Raw genomic sequence first — 10,236 nt, 5'->3', positions numbered from 1 at the left:
GAGGTTGCCATTGACTTCACTTTGTTCTTCAACATACAGCAAAATGGCATAAACAGGAGTTCAATTTCGTTCCAGCTGAGTTCTTCAGACAGTTTCTAGCCGATCTGGGCAAGCCAACAGTGTACTCGGTCAAAGACACCAGTCACTGGAGAGCTCCTATATTCCATACAAGTACGAGACGGATTTCTTTCAAGATGTTTCAAATGACAGCAATTCGATCTGCGTTACTGGAAATACAGAAAGCACAGGCCTGGTGCGGTAGTAGAGTTGAGTTGAGTTGGACGACATCAAAACGGCCGAGAACGCCATTCATGCAGCTATTAAACGTGCCAGAACGACCAGAAAGCGTGTATCGTGCAGAAGCCAGTAACACGTCAGTTGCGAGAGTCGGCCGTCATGAGAGTTTGAAGTGATCTGGTGGCCGGACATGTACGAGAGCAGTGGCTACGGCAAAATGTCTGCGGTATTACGTTGGGAAAGTATTTCACTAGTGAACCACTAAACAGGGAATCCCCTCTGAAAATTTCCTTATGTTATCTTTACATGCTCAACCACAACTTCGGCATAAAGTTGATTTTACACGGAACGACTTAATCGTGTCACTTAGCGCTGAAAATTCTTAACAAGGACATTGCGGGGAAGTGTCTTTATGTCTTCTAGTTTTCTCAACACGCTGCCACAACAAAAATAATGAGTGCAAGTGGTCGTCTAAATTTTATGGTGTAACATCACCTTAAGCTGTTAGAATATTTTCCATTGCAATATTTCATTTTTTTTGAGAGAATAGCTTGTTTATTTCATAGCGCGTGTACGAGGGTAGTGCGTGAGTCAGACGTAACAATTTCGAGAACGTGGCACGTGTCGCTCAACGCAAACGGAGTCACATTTACATTTATTTTATTATAACTAAAAGCGGTCACAAGTTTAAGACACAACTTGAAATGATTTCCTTCTTTTAACAAATTTGCAGAATTAGTATAACTACTTCTGTTTACTCCTGAAAATTTTAAATTCACGCTACGCGTTCTATAATTTTTTCATTTGTCATATTATTTCGAGATCTATTACTAGAGCCGGGGCCGAAGTATCAACTTAGTCTACTGCATAAAACAACCTACAGTATTGCCTTAATGAAACGAATTCACACCGAAATACGGGTATTCTAAGCACCCGAGCATCTCGGTTGTTTACGGGTAGTGAACCTCAGGCATTTAAAAACTCGCGTTCAACTTAAAATCTTCTTATCAGAACACCCTTGTAAACACCAGGTGAAACGGATTCACACCGAAATACGAGTGTTCCAAGCACCCAAGTATCTCAGTTGTTTACAGGTAGCGAAATGTGGTATTTCAAAGCTCGGGTCAATCTAGTAATTTTCTTGTGAAAATACCCTTGTAAACACCAGGTGAAACGAATTCACACCGAAATACGGATGTTCTATGCACCCAAGCATCTCTGTTGTTTACGGGTAGCGAAGTTGTGGCATTTCAGAACTCTCGTTCAACTTAAAAACTTCTTGTCAGAGTACTCCTCTAAACATTCAATTCTAAATACGGGTATTCTAAGTACACAAGTATCCCGGTTGTTTACGAGTTGACGTGAAGGAAATCATGGTGCCTTACTCCAAGACAATATTTGAATCATTAGTTGTATTCTATGCTGCTGCATGTCAGAGAATTTCCATGACAATTTATGAACAGCGCTTGGCCCTAAAGATATCTGAATGATGAATCTGATGTTTGAGCAACTGTAGCAGCAGACACGTCACCCAGGAGATCAATCTCTGTTGAACACTGGAGCTGTATTCTATCATCTGGTGACACAGCAACTGGATCAGTCTCTGTGGAACATGAAGGCTGTTTGTTGCTGCGTTCGGGGTGGTCTTGGTCAGCATCCGAGTTGGGTAATTCCATTGGATTGGCATTTGTAAATTTTGTCGATGGTATGACGTCAACATCACACAAATCCATGGTATAATTATCTGCAGCACAGGGAAGCTGGTCAAGGCTGGAATCAGAAAATTCGACATCATCATTCACTTTGGTTTGCGGTGACTGCATTCCGCCAGAATCTGACAAATCCATAGGAACATCTTCCTCTGTGTGTGGTGCCTGGGTGGCACTGTTAGCATTAGACACGTCTGCTTACTCAGCTTCAGAAAATTGGGATTCTAGTTGTTTTGCAGAGGTAGAATCGAATGCAGGACTAGCATACTCTTTATCAAATTCTTCTCAAAAGTCGTTGTCATAGCGATGAATCTGGGACATGGACTCTCCTGACACTAGAGTGCCCTTCGAGTTGCCATAGTCCTACTTAACGAAGTCATCACCAAATACCTTAGTATTTAAACAAGTCATCAATTACAAAAACCCAGTTCTTTGTTTCTCTGCACCACGGAATCTTGTCCTTTGCAGACCAACCACACCCTCGGTAGTGAAAATGCTTCTTTCCTGTACAACACATATGTAAAATTGAAAATTACGATTTTAAGAAGAAAAGAAATGCCTCTGTCTCAAAGTCTATTTAGAATTTAAACATGCTGAACGTGGTATGTTCCTCCTACAAGATTGACAAGCGGACAGGTTAACTATGCTGTTCATTTTTCATTTCATGGGGATGCTTATGAAGAATCTAACGCGGAGTTTTTTTCATTCATTATAAGTTTTCATGTTGTCCGTTGGCTGGTAGTAAGAAGTTTATAACAGTATTGCTTAAAAGAAATAGCTGCTAAAACTCGTGTTAAAGCTGAACAATGGTTTCAGTGAAGAATTAAATGAAGCACTAAAAGGGTAGAATAGAGGTGGTCAGGCCCAAAAGAAACTATGAAGCCTACCTGATGAAATCAGGCACTTTTTTGCTTCGCGGAAGGAATATATTTGGCCAAGTAAGTGGGTTGAATACCAATGTAATAATCTCTGCTCCACTAAAAAGAGTATACAAAACATACAATATAAAGAGTTTTGGTCAGCGTTTGAAAAGTACATTTGTTACCAAAGTGAATTGTGAAATCAGAAAAGGGGATGAAATTAAAATAATTTGCAGCCGTTTCTTAAAAATTAGCCATGCAGGTGGTAAGGAAAACTAACCCACTTTGAATGATTATTGCATCAATGGTGGGTAAATAAAATTTGAATTCAGTAATAGTGGAGAAAACCCTAATAAAGCGGACGCTTTTCTTCCAAATTAGAGATTTTGCTCTCACAGACATTATAAATGTCTCACTTGAAATTCTCAGAAATTTAAATTTGTGAAATCCAATGCAGTTTTGTTGTTCTCTTAGTATGATATCACCTTAAACTTGGAAAAGTGGAAATGAGAAAAATGTACAGTGTTTTGGTGTATTTTTTGAGGGCTGATTACATGAGCATGGCTAGAAGGTTAATGAAATTGGTTCCTTTAAGTAGATTTTTAGCAGCCTCTCTCTATTAGGTGAATTGTCTCAGATATGAATTTCTGATGGGTGGTTTTTGTGACTTTTTTTGTAATTAATTGACTTACATGATTGTCCTGCACCAGATGCATCATGATTAGTTGCTCTGGAAAATAACTAACAGTGCAATTTATGGCTTGACTCAAAGCTTTGACCAGAGTAGTGATACAAAGAATGGAACTGATGCAGAAGCATGGCACTGTGGTCAATGGTTAAGTGCTCATAATCCCCAGTGCCCAAGTAAATCCCAAAGAGCTTCTTGAGGAGGAAGCCCTATTGTTTGCACTGGAAATAAGCAATAAAATAGAAAATAAAAAACAAAAAATTACAACATCAGGATTGTCATCATACTTCAGTAGTTACATGGTTTGATTAACAAACAGGGGCTGGTTATACGATTGCCTTTGGCCACACATGGTCTGAATGCCTTGACAGTAAAACGTTTTCTAATAGCCATGCAAATCAGCTAGGAAATGAAATACCCAACAATACTAAAGCTATCCAAGAAAACTCTGTATCCAAACACCCCAACAAATTATTCAAAACAATTTTCAGTAATAATATCATTTTACAGCTTTAAATTGGGTTCAGTTTTGAAGATATGAATTCATAGCTAACACTACGAATGTACCCCAACCAATATTATATACCTACAAAGGACCTAGTCATTGTACCTTCAGATGGCCTGTTCTTAAATAGTACAGGTTTACATGTTTCAATCCACATTCAGAAAGCAGCAAACTCAGTCACACATTATAATAATACTCTCACAAAACAAAGAAATAAATAAGCTGAAATCATTTACACCTATAATAGCTGAACTAAATTTATACTGGCATTTGTAACTAATTGCCTGTTTTCTTACTTTTATATCATGACTGTCAATTTTCTCAGCATCATATTTACTGAACACTTTCTAGCTCACACATGGTTAAGCAATGTCTCACCAAACTGACATTTTTCAGGGGCTCTAGGTATCTTGTATGCTATTAAAATGAATATTTTTAAGAGAACTGACTGATTACATTACCTTAACATAAAATTCAACAGACAATTCTGTTGCATAGTATGCAAAACCAGTTGATGATGATTTCTGAACTTTCCCTTTTTTCGTCTTTTTCTCTTGTGCTCAGCATCATCATTGATATTCCTAGTGTTAAGCTCTGCAAACTTCTTCGCTTCCTCCTGCTGCTTGTCTTGCCAATATCAGTGTTCATCATCCAAAAAGGTTCTCAATTCTGTAATACAGTATAGTGTCAGTTTTGCACATAATGTGGTATCCTACAAATCCTTCAAGGGACACACTCAGAGAGAAAATCTCAACAATAGACAAGGAATGTCGTTTTCCACTATTTGATCAGATTCATGACAGTATATTGAAGTTCCAATTTAAAACTTCTGGCTGATCTCTTTTACATTTAAATAATTACTTCACTAACACATATTTTCAACACTTCAGCAACACTAATTTAACCACTACTTCACCAAACTTTTGTCATTTCGGGCTAACAATCACATGAAATTTATACTGGTGCAAATTTGGCAGAACACCCAGAAAGCAAATTTACAGTACACAATTACCTTGACATTGATTTAGGGGAACCTTTTCTTGTCAGTTTCCATAATCCCTTTCAAACTCTTTACTATCCAGTATATACTTTGAATGTACTGAAAATTTAACAAATAAAAATTTGATTTATAGGCCTTCCCAAAAATAGAATCAAGATATTCAACAAGCCAGTTATAAGCATCATATTCGATGGTCAAGTCCAAATGTAATTCTTCTTTGTCCTTAGCACAAAGGAAAACTTTACTCAGCTGGCATCAGCATTCTACTCTCAATGTGCACACATCAAAAAGCAAAAAGCAAAACAGCAATAACCTTCCACAATAATGTTGATCAAACTCCATCAGTTTTGCTTGTGTTCAACATTTCTCCTTGTTTTAAAAAAAGTTCAAACAATACTTCACTATTACATCTAACACTTTCACACATTCGTTTATGCATGTTGAACAGTGAGAGCAAATTTATGGCTATCTCTTCACAGCACAGTATATTATGATATTTTTCAGAAAGGCCTTTATGGGAAGACAACAGCTTCATAGTAACATTACATCAAGGAAGCCGCTTTGGGAAGACAACACACACCCTATCTAAACATAAGTATAATGTTGCATACTGAACACTAAGCTCAAAATAAAGCTTAAAACCAACATTGCGCACTTACTTCCTTTCTTTGCTGGAAGAAGACAAGATATTCCATGACCTCTTCCTGTCCACTACATTCACTGTCTTGGTAATACCCTGATACTTTATCAGGGGGAAATGCAGTCTTGACAATATTGTCTATGTTCTTTAGGATCTGTCTTTCAGTTCCTCCTGAAATTATCATAAGTGCAAGTTTTTGAGAGAATATGTATAATTCAATCAGTTCCATTAATTAACATATATTTTTTACCAAACCAGTGCACTTGATATTATTTCAATACCAAATGCATCTTCTTTAATAGGGAAAATTTTCTTTATGGGACTATAAGACCTGAACAATTATTATAAATTACCCTTAAAAATGTACAGGAGTTGAATTAGTTAATTTTGAAGAAAGATTGATGAAATTTTAAAAGTAGCCAGGAAAATAGTGGTCAAAAAAGTATGATATTTCAAGGAAAAAAAAGGAGCTGGTAGGGGTAGAATTACTGATAAACAAAGGAACTGTAATGGTACCTCAGCTCACTTCTAATAAAGCTGTGAAAGGAGCATGATGCGAAAATATGTGTACATCAATCCCATTGCAAAACTCACCAGAAAATGATGCTGCTTTGATGTTTGCTCTCTCAATTCCAGTTTGTTGACCATGTTTTTCCTTCACTTTGATGCGCAAAGAAATCTTGTTGACTTTCAGCACCATAGCTGGAAAAAGCAGCATTGAGGAGATCAAGGCAACCAACTCTATATGCAAATAAACCAAGGAATCCAAGGAGTTGTTCTGTGTTGCACATCTCACAATGTAGTGAACACAGGTTGATGTGGCTCAGGTCTCCCTCCAAAAGAAGTACTAAATCATCCCTTAGGCCCTTTGGCCTTAGAACAATGGAAACAAAGAACACAATGAACACTATGCAAACAGTATCTATCATTTTTTGCAATATACATCAAAATATTTTCTCCATGTCCCACATGTCACCTAAAACTTCACAAAATATCCTCTCAGTATAACACAGGCAACTAAAATGCACACAGTAAAATTTGAAAATCACCCTCACTATCAAAAATATTTTAAAAAATAATGTATTTACTTAGCATAGACCTCAGAACACAAAGTACAGTAAAATGCAGTTTGTAAAAATTCTTTACTTTTTTTTACCATGACTCAAAGAAACAGATTTCCTTCATATACAATGTCATAACTAATTTTTCATTTCACCCTTTAGCTTATGTTAGCCTTTGACTTCAAACTCTCAATGCAGGTTTCATCTACATCAGCCCCATGATGGATGCATGCCTGTAATAAACATAATTCAGTAATTCATAATTCCTGCCTTTTAGTTGGTTTAGCACTAGATTATTTACGAGAGCTTTGAATTTTCAACCTACCCTTATAGCATCACAGACAAAACAGAATTCCACTAACAACCCTCGTCCACCAAGTACAAACTCTTCATTGTTGATTTTAACAAGCAGGAGTAACAGCACCTTGTAGTCAATAGTGACTAAAAATATAAAAAATTTAAAAAAGGAATTTGAAAACTAATTACCATTTTAATAAGGGTATCTAGTACACTTAAAAAGGAATCGGTTACTTGACCTTAACCCTCGGCTTACCCGTAAATCTGATATTGTATTTCTTCCCATCCACTTTCATCCCTTTTTCCTTTATTGTGGCCTTCTGTACATTCATATTATTTATGAGAGATCTCTGACTCTGTCTGGAACAGAAAAAACATGTATAGAAACTCTAACTACTTAGCCTAGATTAGACAATATTCCTATTCCTAGTGGCCTTAGGACAAGACTTCTGTGCATGGAATACAAGATTCTAAATTGCAGGTAGAAATCTTTTTTTTTGTCAATATTAAGGATAGACAAACATCAAGTTATCCCCACATTTAGCCTTGCATTCACACTGGGAAGTCTTCTGTCCCACTGCAGGTGTCAAGGAAAATGAATATTGTTTATTACATTGTACAAACGGGCCATATCAAACACCCTCCTACCATACAGGAGACATAATTTTCAGCCACTCTGAAAGGAGCTGTAAATTCAAAAGTAGACATTACATCTATAGACAACTTTGTAGGGGGGTTGAGATTTAAGAGTCAATCATCGTATATCATTGAAGATTAAGTGGCCAAGCTCTTGCTCCATGGACTCACCTCTGTTCCTTGCAGTTGGCAATTGCAATAGGAAAGACTGATAGGGCACTTTCTGAGCTTTTACCCTTAAAGCCAATAGGTACAATTCCTACGGCAACCTGGTTCCTTCCTGAAAAAAAACAAAACAAAAAACAAAACAATGGCACACTCCCAATACAATCATACTATACAGGACATCTAATAGGATGCAGTGGTGCAGATCCACATAATTCTCCAGTATCTGCATCTTATAGATAATTTACTCCCATAAATTAAAGGAGGTAACAGCTGCTAGTAGACTGTAAGAATGAGACATTCAGCTCACTACCCAGAGGACAACCATCAATCTTTATGTTGAACTCCATGTCTTCTTGGTCAGAACCATGCAGTCGTTGTGCTCTGATTGCCCAAGTAAAGACCATGGAGAGATCAACAGCATATGCATCAAAATTTGTGTTAAGGTGTCTCACATTATAGATTTCCTTAGTCACCTTGAAAACCAGTGCTTTGATGGCCTTGATTTGGTTTTTAGAAACAAGAAGAGGTGTATCACTGTTTTGCTAAAATTAAAAATGACAAAAATGATAAGTACAGCAGAATTAGTCCTTCTTCTGTTTGTTTTAAGTAGTAATCTAATTTTGCTATTTTTCTCAATTTATGTCTCCATTTTAGGGGGAAAAGAGGTTTACCATAACAAAGCAATATCGCCATATTTCAAAAGAAGTCAGTAGTCCACAGTAAACTGGAGACCTCAGCAAGGACCCATATCTGAGTGTCATAAAAGCAAGGGCAGTTATTGATAGCTGGCCAATTGCAAGAACACACGAAATTCCCAGTTTTTATTAGACAGTTCTCACTTAGCCAATCAAAAAAGAATTATAAGTATCTGAATTGAACCTGACTACTAAATATGTAAAAACTATTTATTCCAAGCCTGCAACTTCTTTTGTCAGATATCACAAAGTTCAGCAATTGCCAAACAAAACATTTTGAAAAATTATTTGAAAACTAATCTATCAGACAACAAAATCTCACTTACCCTACTCTTTCCCAAATGTGTGACATTAAGGAGGGTCTGCCACGCAGCATCTGGGGTTCTTGTGAGCAGCTTCAAATACGGGAGTGTCCAGTCTGGAACTCTCATGCCACTAATCAGCTCTTCCTGCACTTCTTCTGTTAGCAATGCTCTATTCTGGGTTCCTTTAACCTTAATTACATGACCAACCATCTCTGAAATGGTATTTTAACTCACTTTTTCTCACTTTCAAAGCCATGGGCGAGTGTATGACCAAACAGTGAAGAAATTGACTCATTCATGTTTTCACAGAGTGCACTGACCACAGATAACATGGTCCTAGATCTTTCATGGATGAGTTTTTTCTTCTTTATAGGCCCCAAGGGACTAAAATTAAGTTCTTCAATACTACTTGGGGATATACTAAATTCTGTACTTGAGCCAGAGGTATCTGAGCTAGGGAAAGATCCTGCCGAAAAGCTTGTGCCATTACAGCTTCCACTACTTGGGGAAGTGCTTGCGGCTCGTAAACGATACGGGTGATGATGGTGCAGAGCTTGTAAATTTCAATTTTTCCAGTTCGAGCTCAAGACTTTCAATTTTTGCATTCAAATTTTGTATGGTCTGCTCTACATTGCTTTTGGCGCCAATTCGAGGGTGAACACAAACACCATTCACGTAGCTCTTTATCCTGGCAAAAAATTCAGATAAAACGAGTCTTTCGGGAATTTCTCGCTGCCGCAAAAGGCCGACAAAAAGTCCAAATGAACTCACAACATACACTTAGCCTGGTTGTCTTTAAAGAGTCTCCCCTTTCTCTGGGACCCACTCATCGAACGGCCTCGACCCGCCATTGCTGCTCATTACACACAATTCCCACTTTGATACGGAGAAGATTTCGTCCGGAAAACGGCTGAAAAAGATATTCTGAGAAAAGAATCGTGGAATAATTCCACATGATTCCTTTGTGACTGTATACCAGTTCTTCTGATGATCGAGGCAGGGCGCAAACACTTGAGTAACTAACCACGAGAGAGTCGGCTGAGGAGCGGGAGATTTTCCCTCCATCGCGTTTCGGTGCCAAAGCAGTACTTAGTTCACTTGAATTTCAAATTTGCCCCTCATTTCTGATATTAACTATTCCTGGGTAATTATAACTCTAAATTTCTCGTTTTGTACATTTGTGCTTGTTGAGCCCAATGGCGCGCCACACAAACATGTGTTTTTAAGAGTCTGGGAACAAGTAACTTGCGTAATAGGTATGGTTGTGTGACAAGCGTGACTACCCGATAATCTTCGTATCTTTTCGCGTTTCGACTAAATGGGCCTCTCCTGATCATTTATGACGCGGAAAAACGAGATGTAGACAAGCTACATTCAGGGATAATTTGTATTTGGTTCTCAGGCCGACCACACAAGGACAATCTGCTGTGTGCAC

General features: G+C 37.7%; 1 pseudogene across 1 annotated transcript; it reads right to left on the bottom strand.

The window, feature by feature from the left end:
• Positions 1 to 880: 880 nt before the first annotated feature.
• Positions 881 to 10,002, bottom strand: LOC149037757 (uncharacterized; annotated as a pseudogene). The gene is made up of 13 exons (XR_016181426.1): positions 8,823 to 10,002; positions 8,109 to 8,343; positions 7,805 to 7,913; positions 7,254 to 7,357; positions 7,026 to 7,141; positions 6,862 to 6,933; positions 6,234 to 6,514; positions 5,659 to 5,810; positions 5,012 to 5,098; positions 4,461 to 4,668; positions 3,499 to 3,715; positions 2,834 to 2,923; positions 881 to 2,450 (listed from the first exon to the last, which is right to left on the bottom strand). The product of XR_016181426.1 is annotated as an uncharacterized LOC149037757 (transcript).
• Positions 10,003 to 10,236: the final 234 nt, after the last annotated feature.

This window comes from Pocillopora damicornis, chromosome 11 (assembly GCF_964200805.1).
Source record: "Pocillopora damicornis chromosome 11, jaPocDami1.2, whole genome shotgun sequence".
NCBI lineage: Eukaryota > Metazoa > Cnidaria > Anthozoa > Scleractinia > Pocilloporidae > Pocillopora > Pocillopora damicornis.
Note: the sequence above shows the minus strand (reverse complement) of the source record. Positions and strands in the feature narration are given on the sequence as shown.